The following is a 13,501-nucleotide window of genomic DNA, read 5'->3' as shown; positions in this document are numbered from 1 at the left end:
GTTGAAAGTACCGAAACTGAAGCTGTAAAATTAGTAGAACATGATGACATGGAAGAACTTGTGCCAAAAAGAGGAGCCGTATCTGTTTGGAGGTTCTTTGGTTATAAAAAATCCAATGTCGACCAAACAACGGTTTTCTGCAAATGATGATACAGATGTATAGATACAGGCTCCCACTAATAAATTAATTCAACAAAGGTAACCTCTTTTGCTACATATTTTTAATGGTTTTATGGTTTTAATTGTATACTCTACATGTTTGACCACTTATGAACTATCTTTTAGCCTACTATATGTTGTGTACGCGACAAATGTACCCTACCATCACCAATAAATAAATTACTATTAGAGCACAAATTGTTTACAAGAAAACAAATTTCTTCATTGATCTAGTCACTTAATTTTGCTCTCAAAATGCACCAGATTTATGCATTTAAATTTAAAACGTACAAAATTTTCCTACGGGGGGGCATGCCCCCGGACCCCCCTAGAGGAACCGATGTCCACCCACCACAGTCTCACAAAATCCTGTGGGAAACACTGCAGTGTTTCCCATACATTGGTTCACAATATCAACACTCTCCACACTGCACGTTTCAAAGTTAAAACTTGATTTTATATGAATGTATCTTTGAAGGGAACTTACTGTCTTTAGAAAAGTTTCGATGTCATTTTCATTTAATTTTTTATTTATCTTTCCTGATTAAGAAGCATTTATGAGCGCTGCACTGCTTTGTGTACAGCCGTTACCAGGGAAACCTCTTTCTGCCGCTCCTAAAGCACCTCCTACTGGCAGAGAATTAATTTGCATTTTAGATCAATCAGTCTGTGTGAAACACTTTATTAATAACACATGTATTTGTTTGATCTTTATTAATTATTATTATTATTATTATTATTATCATCATCATCATCATCATCATCATCATCAATGCATGACTTGTCATGATATGAGATTATAACTTGTTTCATGTGATGTGGGTTTATTGGGTTGTAATTGAGAGTATTTCAGGGCTATAGATTAATGAATCTGTTGTAATTAACATTAGGATAAGCAAACTAATATCATTCTTTGTCGTATTTACAGAGAGAGGTGTAAAAGGTGACCGCATACAATGCGCAGTAGGTGTCTGCAAAAAAATTGTGTCTGCCTTTTCATACTCTTGGAAGAAAAGGAGGGACCTGGCCATTGCTCAGGATGAACTGGGTCTTCCAAAGCATGTGCTCACAACTGAGACGCCTACCAGGTGGGGATCACGCCACATGATGATACAAAGAGTACTTGAGCAGGAGAGGGCCATAAGTCAGGTTCTAAAAGCTGATAGGAAATCAAGGCACTTGGTCCTCAGTTGGCAAGATGTGGATGTCCTGGAGGCTGTAAACAAGGTGTTGAGCCCACTCCAGGACTTCACAGATGCCTTGTCTGGAGAGCAATATGTCAGTATCTCCTACCTCAAGCCAGTACTCCATCTCTTCAACACATCCATTCTGGCTGAGGAAGAGGACGATACTCAGCTGACCAAGGATGTGAAGAGAAACATTCTAGCCTACTTGAACGAAAAATATTCAGATGCGGTCACAGATGACCTGCTCGATATTGCGTCTTTTCTTGATCCACGATTCAGAACCACCTACATAAAGAAAGAAAAGGTGGAGCAGTTACATCCAGAGCAGTCAAAGAAATAAAGGCACTAAAGGATCAAAAGGAAGACACTCCCTCAGGGGCTGCTGCAGCAGGGCCTGTTCTTCCTCCTCAGGAAAAAAGAAAAAAAGCTAGTTTGTCCAGCTTTTTCAAAAAGCTGAGCACCAGCAGCATGGGCTGCAGTAGAGACTCACTCTCAGAGGAGGAAAGCATCAAAATGGAGCTGAGAACCTACTTGCAGACCACAGAGGTTGACAGTGATGCAGACCCTTTGAACTGGTGGAGATGCCATCAGGCAAATTTCCCCCGCGTTGCAAAGCTCGCTCTGCAGTATTTATGTATCCCTGCCACCAGTGCTCCATCTGAGAGGGCGTTCAGCACTGGTGGCAACATTGTAACATGTCACAGGGCCGCAACTCAAACCAGATGTTGTGGATCGTCTGGTTTTCCTAGCTCAAAATTTGTAATGCCTGAAATGCCTTTATGTAGCTTCTCCATAATGTTGAAATGTGTGACTGCTGTCTGTTTCTATGCTACAGGATAATCCCACAAGCCAAGTTGCACTTTATATTTGCTTTTTCATTTTTTCAGTATTGGAATACTGTGCACTGCACCAGTGCACCTTGATTTAATTTGAAGCAATACTATTTACTACTAATGCAAGCATACTTTTGTTTTACTATATTTGTTTGAATGTGTCCATATTAATGCAAGTTGCCTTCATGAAGGTTCAGATGGTAAAGAAGTCCTCAAGTTGCACTTTTATATTTTTAGATTTACTTGAATACTGTGTAGTTTACCTAGGCTTAAACATGAAGGAATAGTATTATTAATGCAAGTTGCACATCTTTTCTATTTATTTGTTTAAATACTATGTGTACAAGTTGCCTTTGCATACTTTTCAGTTGTTAAAAAAGTTTAAACTTTGCAGTTATAGGGGAAGGGGATTGTTTACATTGTGTAGTTGCCAGGTGGTTTAAATTTGTGAAATTTGCACTATAAAAATGTTCTGTATTTTGAGTGCAGCTGTCATGCATTCTGATTCCTTCAATTAGAATCATGAGTGCCACCTCTTTGTAAATGGCATTATTTTGTGAGGCCTTGCAAACCTGTATTAAGACTAGTGTGCAATTTTTCTACAATATTCATTCATCATGGCAGTAAAACAGGGCATTCTAAGTCAATCTACTGCGGTATTTCCTCACTCAATCAGTAGAAAATGTGGTTGACACCCGGTCATGCATGAAAAAAAAAAAAATACCGTCATATACCGTGAAACCGTTATAATTTTGAAAAATACCATCATATAAATGTTTGGTCATACCGCCCAGCACTACTTTTTATATCACATTTTCCGTTATGAAAATGATATCATTTGGTTCGTTGGTCCATTAATTGGGTCGGATTGCTTTCACATCTCAAGCGAACCACTCCAGAGTTCGTTTGAAAGTGTACCGAGACCACCTCTTCAAGCAGGTCTCGGTACGCTTGTTTGGTCCACTTTTGGTGCGCACCCGAGTGCGATTGCTGCTTTCACACCTGCCCAAACGAACCACACCAAAGGGGGAAACGAACTCTGGTACGATTCAACCGAACTAAATGAGGCAGGTGTGAAAGCACCCTTACTGCTGCCAGCAATAACCTTGAACAACAGTTGATCGGCTCCCATGACCAAACAAACAACCCCAACATGAAATGTGCGTATACAAATCCATTTCCAAAGGGGAAATTTGAACTGCTTTGCATAGTTAAGATATCTCCGGAAGGGGGATTGGTTCTAATCGCAATTAATCTCACACTTATCGTGAAATTAAGCATACATCAGATTTGAAGTGTGTGTCTCACAAACTGTATGTTTCAGCTTTTTTCAAGCTAAATTTAGGTCTTTCCAAAAAAAGAGGACACTTACAGACTCCAAAAGGACACCAAATAACCAAATGCTATGAGTCCAAATAAAGCTAAATTAAAGTGTGTGTGTGTATATATATATATATATATATATATATATATATATATATATATATATATATATATATATATATATATATATACACACACAACCACAGCAAAACACATTTGAGAATTCACAGTGCATCGTGTGTGCAACAGAAAAGAGCTTGTTTACATTTTAGACCAGTCCAGTTACGATACTGAACAGAACCACATGGAGATAAAAAAAAAAAAAACTAAAAACTAAACCAACCTTGACCTGCATATTTACTGAAGTACACAGAAACATACACAGGAGAAATCCAAACATTGTCCTGAAAGTGTGTGAAAACAGCGTGAATGTACTGAAATGTGTCTGTGCATAAATAGAACATGTGATCAGTGCGTCGAGAGAGAGAGAGAGAAAGAGCGCTCATACATGATTTGTTTGAATATAACGGATCTTTACGACCCGCATAATTATGACCCATACAGTGTATTGTTGGCTATTGCTACAAATATTCCTGTGTGACTTATGACTGTGTTTTGTGGTCTGGGGTCACATTTAATGAAAACACAATTTTAAAGTTGTCTTACAGGTGTGTAACGCCATGAGGGTAAGTAATAAATGACAGAATTTTGATTTTTGGGTGAACTAACCCTTTAATTACAAGTAACCAGCCCTAAACCAAACCCTAACTCTTGCTCTACAGTAAGTCCACTTGAATGAAACGACTGAGTGAATCCAGACACTGAGTGCGTCTGAAGGAAGAGCTGCTGATTTCACAGAGTTTGTGCTGCTGTTTAATAATCATTTGAAACTGGAAATTCATTCAGCATGTGCAAACCTTAATTAAACCATTTCATGATCAATTAAACAGGAATTTATACCTGAATGATATTATGCTGGAATTAATGGATTCTGTAATATTATCTGTAAGATTATACTTCTGGGTATTCTCTATTTCTGTAGAGCTGGACATTTTAAAGGATTAGTCCACTTTTAAATAAATTTTTTCTCATAATTTACTCACCCCCATGTCATCCAAGATGTCCATGTCTTTCTTTCTTCAGTCGAAAAGAAATGAAAGTTTTTGATGTATAAAATTTAATTTTTTTTTTCAGAAAATGAGCAGAAATCCATCTAGTTTCTCTAGATAAGACCCTTATTTCTCATCTGGGATCATGTAGAACAATTTGAAGCTGCACTGAAACTAATTTTGACCTTCAACTGTTTGGTGCCCATTGAAGTCTACTATAAGGAGAAAAATCCTGGAATGTTTTCATCAAAAACTTTAATTTCTTTTCGACTGAAGAAAGAAAGACATGGACATCTTGGATGACATGGGGGTGAGTAAATTATCAGGAAAAGTTTATTTAAAAGTGAACTAATCCTTTAATAATGATCAAATGACTGAGTTGTGAGAATAAAACCAACCTGTTTGTTCCTCAATATCTTCATGTTTCACACTGAATGTTTCTTCAATCTTTATTTCTTCAAACTCCTCTTTATTAAACTCAATCTTTATGTCTTCACTCTCCTCCTCTTTAATAAACTCCATCTTCATATCTTCAGTCTCATCTTTAATAAACTCCATCTTCTTGTCTTCAGTCTCCTCTTTAATAAAAGACATCTTTAAGAAGAGAATAATTAAACAGAGTTAATGGTCTTCAATGACCTGGTTGGACAAAAAAACACTCAAAACTAACGCTGCAAATGAATATAAAACTTCATATTTAGATATTTATGATCTACATTTGGTATTTAAAGAATTATAGATTATATTTAAATGATTACTCTTTGATGAAAACATGTTTAGTTTGTTAGTGTTTGTTGTTCTCGTTCATTTTCACTGTTTGAGCAGCACGTGTCGTGATTCACTGAATCATTTCTCAAAGTGTTTGATTCAATTGACTCGGAGTTGAAAAGTTCAGTTTCTCCATCATTACTCTCCAGAGACTGAACTCGTGTTCATGATAAACTGATTTATGATATATATAGAGAGAGAGAGAGAAATGAGACGCAGGTTTACTGTTTCTCATCAGTGGATATGAGTTTTACTCACACAAATATCCTTCATTACATTTAGATGGAGTATCACAATGTTACATTAAATAGTAAATAAAATCATTTCACATCGCTTGTAAAAAATATTAAAAACTATTAAAACTGTTTCTGTCGATTAAAACTGATTAAATTCTTAAAACAAACCTTTCTTCAGCAGAATCACAACAGATGTTGGAGCGCGGCGCAGTCTTATGACGTCATGTCGCCACTCCAAAATAAAAGTCACGCATTGTCTACAATCACAGAAGTGCATAGAAATCCAACTATTTTACCAGATAATTTTCTGTCACTGCTGTTTGTTAGCTTTCAATTTACAGTTTTATCCTGATTAAAGCTTTACTGTAGCCGAATACATGACTGAGTAGTAGCATTTTTGTAAAGGTATCTTTTAATTTATAGCATGAACAACTGTTTGTCTATAAACATATAAGTTTGTTGGTGTTTGTAGAATTTAGCTAACTGGCTAGCGAAGCCAAAATGCATTGGTCTTGATGTGCAACCAAAAAATAGCAACATAATACATTTAAAAGACATGTAAACAATAAAACATACTTACATTTAGGGGCCCATAAACAGCAGCTTCTGCTTTTAAAGTGGGAACTGCTTCATCTTTCAGTAATAGCCATCCAGCATTGAACTCGTGTAGATTCTGGAAGCTTCTTCAGCGGCGAATCCAGTGTAGAAAATATCACACATTATAATGGGTTCTATTATCTTTTGACGTGCTGCTCACATCTGGTGTACACAACTCTTCCGAACTTTCAGCGCTGTAACTTTGCAGATACTGTTTAAGCTCAAGCAGCAACATTACACACTAACTAAAGTTAAAAAAGTGAAATCGCAATGAACCACCCCTTTAAGACTAAATCAAAAAATGGCTGCCAAAATTAACACTGTTACAGTCCATTGCATACACCCAAGTGCTTGCATGTGTGCATAACCCACCAATGAGGTTTGCTCTAGTGTGTTTGAACTTACTTTTAACTAAATTTTAAGCACTTCCTGTATGTTAGCCAATGTTTACAATGTGAATAAAAGGCTAAAATTAAATGTCAATCTTATGAAGTGGTCATGTCTCTTCAGAAGGCTTACTTTTGTGTTTCAATATGATGACATTTTTTAATCTAGAAAGTTTTATCTCAACTGTCAATGGAGTAACCAAAATCTCTCAGATTTCATTAAAAAATATCTTAACCCTTGTGTACTGTTGCGATTGTATGACTGCAAATGATTTTTGAGTTGTCGGAAACATCAGTTAACAGTTAACTTTTTTTTTTTTTTCAGGGTCATAAACATGCATGTTTCAACAGTGATGTTTTTTGACATATACACAAAATTTTGGTTTATTTGGTGATGTTTGTGGGTCAATTTGATAGCCATATTGTTTAAATAGCAAATGCATTTGCGCCCTTGGGCAGGCTGGTCTGAAAACGAGGTGTGTTCAGGCGCGTTGTCGGTGCATTAACAGTACGTGTTCACTGGCGCGGAGTGGGCGGAGCAGAGCAAGCGATTTCAATTAATTTCTATGGAAGCAGGGCTCTACAGTGCGAGTATTTCACTCGCATGTATGCCTAAAAATAGATATGTGTGAACTGGAAAATTAATTTACGAGCACAGTGTGCGAGTGACAAGCTGTTCTCAATACATTCGAAACAACAGCGCGATAAAGCAAAGCATACCATTGATTTCACATTGAAAGGAAGCAAGTGGATATGAAGTTGTCGGGGTCAGGGTCTTTTTTCATGATGATGTGCTTAACTTTATGCAAATGAGAGCGACGATTCGCGACAAATAAAAGAACACACACTCGGAGCAGTGGGCAGCCAATGCTGCGGCGGCATATCTAGTGTAGAGATCTGTACCTGTTGAGGCAGGAGCCTTGAGGAGGAAAGTGCTGCTATCTGAGGAGGAGAAGAGGAGGCAGATGAAAATAACCCACCCAGCAAAAACTGGTTGAAAAGACGACTTTGCCAGACGTTTAAACAATGTTAAAATATTGGTTGAAAAGTGAAAGGTGAAAAGATGTCTATAAAAAGACGTCCATTTTAAGTCTAACTTTGGTTGCAAAGTCGTGTCTTTTTCAGGCTCGAATTAAACTTAATTTCATGCAGAAATTAATTATGTAGCCTAATTTATTAATTTATCTTACTATTAAATTATTAATAATAATTACTCTCAGTCAGAACAGGACAAATACACAAAAGTAACACATTTATTGATATGTCAAATAGTGACACACAAGTGTGGTTATTGGTTTGCCACAGCATATCCCCGCGGCCAGATCGTCCAGGGGCTTGTTTAAGATGGTCTCCCACAGCTTTATAAATGTCGTGGTCACTGGCTTTGCTGTTCCACTTTTTGACTGCATCTGTAATGACAAAGAAATAATGTGTTATGTTCCGTTTGTTACTCAATGGTTTGTTACTTTTAACGATACATGTTATGTATGTTAACGGTATATTACTTGTAACGATACATACATATATATAAAGATCAACTTTTTGATCCACTTCAAATGTTGACTACTGTACAAACAAAACTTTGAATGACTCCAAATAAATAGTAAATGACAGCAACAAATACGCACACACCTGTGATGCAGGGTGGATGGCTCTTAAAAGAGCCTTTGTGTTCGCTGGATGTTGGCTGCTGTTGAGAGAAAAACAAAAAGGATGAAAAATAAATAATCACCAACAATCAACTATATTATATATTAGATAGGTGTGTGAGAATCTGGAAAGTGTGAATCAATGTACACACCCGCCATTGACAATTTTTTATTTTTATTTTTTTGCAGTGACGGAAAAATCTGAAGGCCGTCCATCATTTTGACAGATTACACCTAGGCTGATGTAACTTGTAACTGTAATTCCCACCCCTGTCCAGTAGGTGGTGAGTGCGCTCCAGTGTGGCAGCAGAGCTCGAGTTCAGGCTCCAGAATAAAATGAAAACAATGCGTTTGATTACACACAGAAGAGCACTCAAAAAAAACAAAACAAAAAACAAAGACAAGCACTCAATTTAAGTCCATTTTATGATAATAGTTATAATACTTATACTTATATATTAAGTTTCTAATCCAGTTCATTTTGTTTTAAATGGTTTGTTTTGTTATTTCTCTGTCGTGATATAAATCGGTTGTGAGGGATTTTTCTGGTGTAAGACATTGTGTAAGACAAGAGCATGACCTGTACCAGCTGGTATTTTTATCTCTTCCCAACTGATTATTAATTCAAGTACACTTTTTATTGTTGATTATTTTGTTTTAGGTGAATATGTACCTAATAGTACTGTTTGAGAAGGAAAACCAAACTGGCCCGGTGGCAAAGGAGTGGTTTTCGGAACTTGGGTAAATTTGGTTTTATATTTGCACATTCACACTTCCGCATAGGCTACAGTAGCTTTGTACGCTACATTAGACATTCAGTGGACGTTCACAAGTAAGTATGCCATTAAAATAATACTTGCCCATTTTGATCGATTGTGAAAAATGTTATATGTTAAAATATCATGTCGCTGTTTAGAATTTGCAAACATTAACTTTATTGCACATTATTAGAACGTTCTTAAACGCGGAAGTCCGAATGTGCGAATATAAAACCGAATTTACCCAAGAGTTTTCGGATGGCCTTGCTTGGTGGCCCCCATATAGGGACAAGTTTCAGATTCTCCGAAATGTCCAAAAAGAGGTTCTCCCTAATCCATCAAAGGGTTGGAAACAATTTACTGCACGTGTGCTCTACGAATCAGGTAATTTTCAATAAAGAACCATGCAATTCAGTAACATACATCTGGTGTTGCTTTGTTACTCTTTGTTATGCTTCGTTGTTCTGATATTATCAAATACTATCACTGCATCTTCCTATACTATCAGGGCTCGACATTAAGCCTTGTCATTTCCTTCAGTAAGTAATTTGGTCATTTACTTGCCAGAGTAAAAAAAGCTTGTCCAGAAAAAAAAATTGTGTTTTTTCTCCCTGACAAACGTTAATGTCGTACCTTGCTACATCTTCCTAGTTTATGTTATAGTTGAATAGTTAACATGCTAAATGTTGCTTACAGATTCAATTGACAAAATAAGAGAAAAGTGGGAAAGGTCATGTGTGACATCAGACCTAAACACAGACAAAGAACAAGAAGTTACATCTTTACGTCAATGAAGGAAGTAAGCTCATATTTCTTTGTTGAATATGAAATAATCCTCATTTTAGTCTGAGTTTTGGCTGTACCACACAATGTATGGAACTGTGTTGTGTCTTTGAGGGAAATGTTGTCATATACTTGTATCTTTACTTGTATTGCATAACATTATGCATGGGAACCAAAAAGTCTAATAGTGGCTAATTTACTTACCTAGACCAAAACGTCTCAGATCACCATCACCCTCATCAACATCATCACTTCCATCAGAGGTAGATGACCTTCTGGCAACTTTACCAGAAACACAATCTCACCCACCCAAAACACCAAAAAGGGTTCATCGACTTCCTCAAGGAAGCAATAATAGGTTGTCAATAGAATTCAAACCACATCCTTTCTGACCAAAGACAACAAACTCTCCCTTGTCTTCATTCAATTGGAGGAAGTTTTTGCCAACCAACACTTCATACCCCTTTAAATTTGATTCATAGGGTTCAGTCCAACATCCACAATTATTTCTAAACATCCAATTTCGGGGTGTCTCATCTTGTATTGGTCTTGATATCTTTTGACCCATCCTTCACCTAATCACAATTTTGATTTTTTATTTGCCACACCACACCAAAGGGGTCTCTTTATAATTCTTTAATTATAATTATTCAGCCAATTTTATTAATTTGTCAAATGGAATATTCCCATCAACACTGTTTTCCATCATAGCGGATCTGCACGGATCTTCCTCGCACCGGAGGGATAACCTTAATATTTGTCAGGTAGCTGTGCGTTTAAACAGTACCCTTACAGACAAATCTTCCTGGACTAACTCTTAGAGCTCCATCCAAGGATAACACGACCTGTTATGGGATGAGTTCAATCAATCCTTCCACCACAGGAAATTATTAAAGAGGTGCTGAACTGAGAAATCTAATTTTCCTTGAGCTTTTGACATATAAGAGGTCATCATACTATAAGAATATCCTGTAAGTTTCAGAGCTGAAAACTTCCTTGTTAGTCCAATAAAACATTTAAATGACACCAGACCCAGAAAATGACAGGATTTACAAAGTGGGGATCTATGACGTCAAAGGGCAGCAAGCACCACCTCCACAGAAGAAGATCAAAGCCTACTTCATCACTGCCTGTTTAGCCCCGCCCACCAATTCGTGCATGACATGCAATAGAATAGATAGCCTAAGTAACATAGGCCTACGTGGTGCTAAACCAGATCGAGCTACCAAGCAATAAACATGCCGTTGAGGATTACAAAATATTGTGCAGCGCCTGGACTCGACAGTAATGCAACAACATGTCAGTAACTGTGTTAATTCTAATGCCTGATCTGATATTAATGATTCATGAGCAGCGCGCTCTGAAGCTGTCAATCAAACAGCACGAGTTTATCAGTGACTGACGTGCAAATCCCCCTTTGTATGCCTTTCATGCCACTATCTAAATATAATGCTATAGATCTAAATGTAATGCAACACTTTTCACGATTAGTTAAACTTGAGAGCTGTAATAGTACAAATGCACTAAAAGAGAGAGTAATACTTGGCTATTTCATATGCAAAGATTTTAGCCAATCACAGTAGTGGGCGTTTACACTGAAGTCTTACAGCAGACACGCCCCTTAAAGGTGACCTATTATGCCGAGGAAACATTACAAAACAATAAACCAACGCAGTTCATGACCCTTTTAAAATAAATCCAAATGTTCAGTGGGATTCTGAGAATCCAATAAGATCCAACAGGGCAAAGTGAAATTCCAATAGGATTTTTTGACAAGGGTTTACCCTTGCATTGCAAACAATCGGAGACCATCTTCAAACTGTGCGCGGCACTTCATTCTAAATGGAGGCGGGGTGTTAACTTGTTTGATGAAATAATATGAATAATCTTAAAAAGATTAGGATTTTTTGTTATGAGAACATTTGTTTTAATAACCAAAATGTATACTATAATTATTTTCATTGAATCATTTAAACCTCTCTGAATGTGATAGTACTGTAATGTTTTATCATATTACAAATACTCTCATGTTGCCTAAGCAAACTGATGTTTATGTCAAACCGATCAGAACACAAGAGAAGAGTGAGTCATTATATCAGACCTAAGGATAGGGGGAAAAAGTTAAAGAAAATAAATTAAGCATGTAATTCACTGATGAAAATTAGAGCATGTAAACATATCTTATGACCTCCTTGATGTTTTTTTTTGTTTGTTTTTCATGTCATTTTCTCTTCTTTCTTAATACACAGATCTAACAATGGTTTTGGGGCATTGCAAGACCATGATTACCTGGAAACGTCTCCTACCATGGAAGAGCAGCTGACTGCAGCACAGAAGGAAATTGCTCGTCTGACAGAGGAAAATTAAAATTTAAGAAGTCAGCAGTTTTGTCTACAGCGATTCCAATGTGAGCCCAAGATGATCCTGTTTTACCCAGGATTTAATGATCATGAGACCCTCAAAGCACTCTACCTGTCTCTTCAACCTACAGCACAGTCTCTGGTGAGATAAAGTCAAATGCAAAGACTTAATAAAACAGAACAGACTGTAACAGCTGGCTTTTATGCTCACAACATTTGTCTCTTTGACCAGTTTTTCTTGTTTCTCTGCCGTATGACGCAGGGGCTTCTTTCCGCAGATTTAGCTGTAAGGTTTAATCTGTCAAAGGCCACAGTCAGTCGGATATGTATAACTTGGGCTAACTATTGAAGGGGTGGATTCTAGAATCCACTGCCGCTTCAATATATATCTTTTAAGTTATTAATCAACATTTATATTTCTGTTAAAATATTTGAATGATTTCTTCACTGTATGTTAAAGCATCTATTTTCCTCTGTACCTCTCACTAAGAGAAAAGAACATGTTATCAGTATGTTTTGGGAAAGTTTCCTGCTCAGAGCAGAGCTCAGATCAACTTCAGCCTTGAAGAAGCTGTGAATCATGTGTATCTGTGTATGTGCGCTAAGAGTTTTGTGCAGGTCCCTTTGTACTGGACAACTGCCATTCTGCTTGAGACCAGCAGACACCATGTTATGACCCCAAAAGGACATCCGGTACCTAAATCCAGGGTCCCCCTCGTCATCACCGTGACAAAGGGAGATATGCTTCTTACTATCTGTCCACGTGTGGAAAATTTCTAATCTTGTCTATTTTTCTTAGCCAATCAGAATCATCCAACCTGAAGTAATGACGTAGTTAGTTGACTCTGTTCGAGTATAATTGTTGTGGAAATGTGAATGTACGCAGAGCGGCCTACGAACTCCTTGGGAGACTTGAAGCTGGCTTCTGCTGATGAAACTGCAAACTATTCTTCATTAAATTTTTCTTCAATTTATTTTTTTTTAAAACTTTGACTCCGGGTCTTTATTCAACATATCTGGTTTCAAGGGTCCTAAACTGTTTATCCCCAACACTATCTTTATTTTATGCTTGGCACACTACCAGTATGGCCAAGTAGAGAGGCTATAGATGAGCTAATGCTTCAAGCCTTGCTTCAAGCAGACATTTCCCAAAACATGTGCTGTGATATATTTACAGAGATCCATATTCAAACAGCAAGCTCAAAGGTTCTTAACACGGTGACATACTCTCATTACAAAGGCACCACAACTTTGAAATCCCTGATTGGCATCACCCCCTTTGGGTCAGTTAGCTTTGTAAGCAACCTATACACCGGCTCCATCTCTGACAAGGAAATCACCAAAGAGTCAGGC

General features: G+C 37.2%; 1 pseudogene; it reads right to left on the bottom strand.

The window, feature by feature from the left end:
* The window catches only part of LOC125244376, a 326,898-nt pseudogene that overhangs the window by 161,430 nt on the left and 151,967 nt on the right, over positions 1–13,501 (bottom strand).

Source organism: Megalobrama amblycephala, linkage group LG14 (genome assembly GCF_018812025.1).
Source record: "Megalobrama amblycephala isolate DHTTF-2021 linkage group LG14, ASM1881202v1, whole genome shotgun sequence".
Lineage (NCBI taxonomy): Eukaryota > Metazoa > Chordata > Actinopteri > Cypriniformes > Xenocyprididae > Megalobrama > Megalobrama amblycephala.
This window is presented reverse-complemented; position numbering and strand designations above follow the sequence as displayed.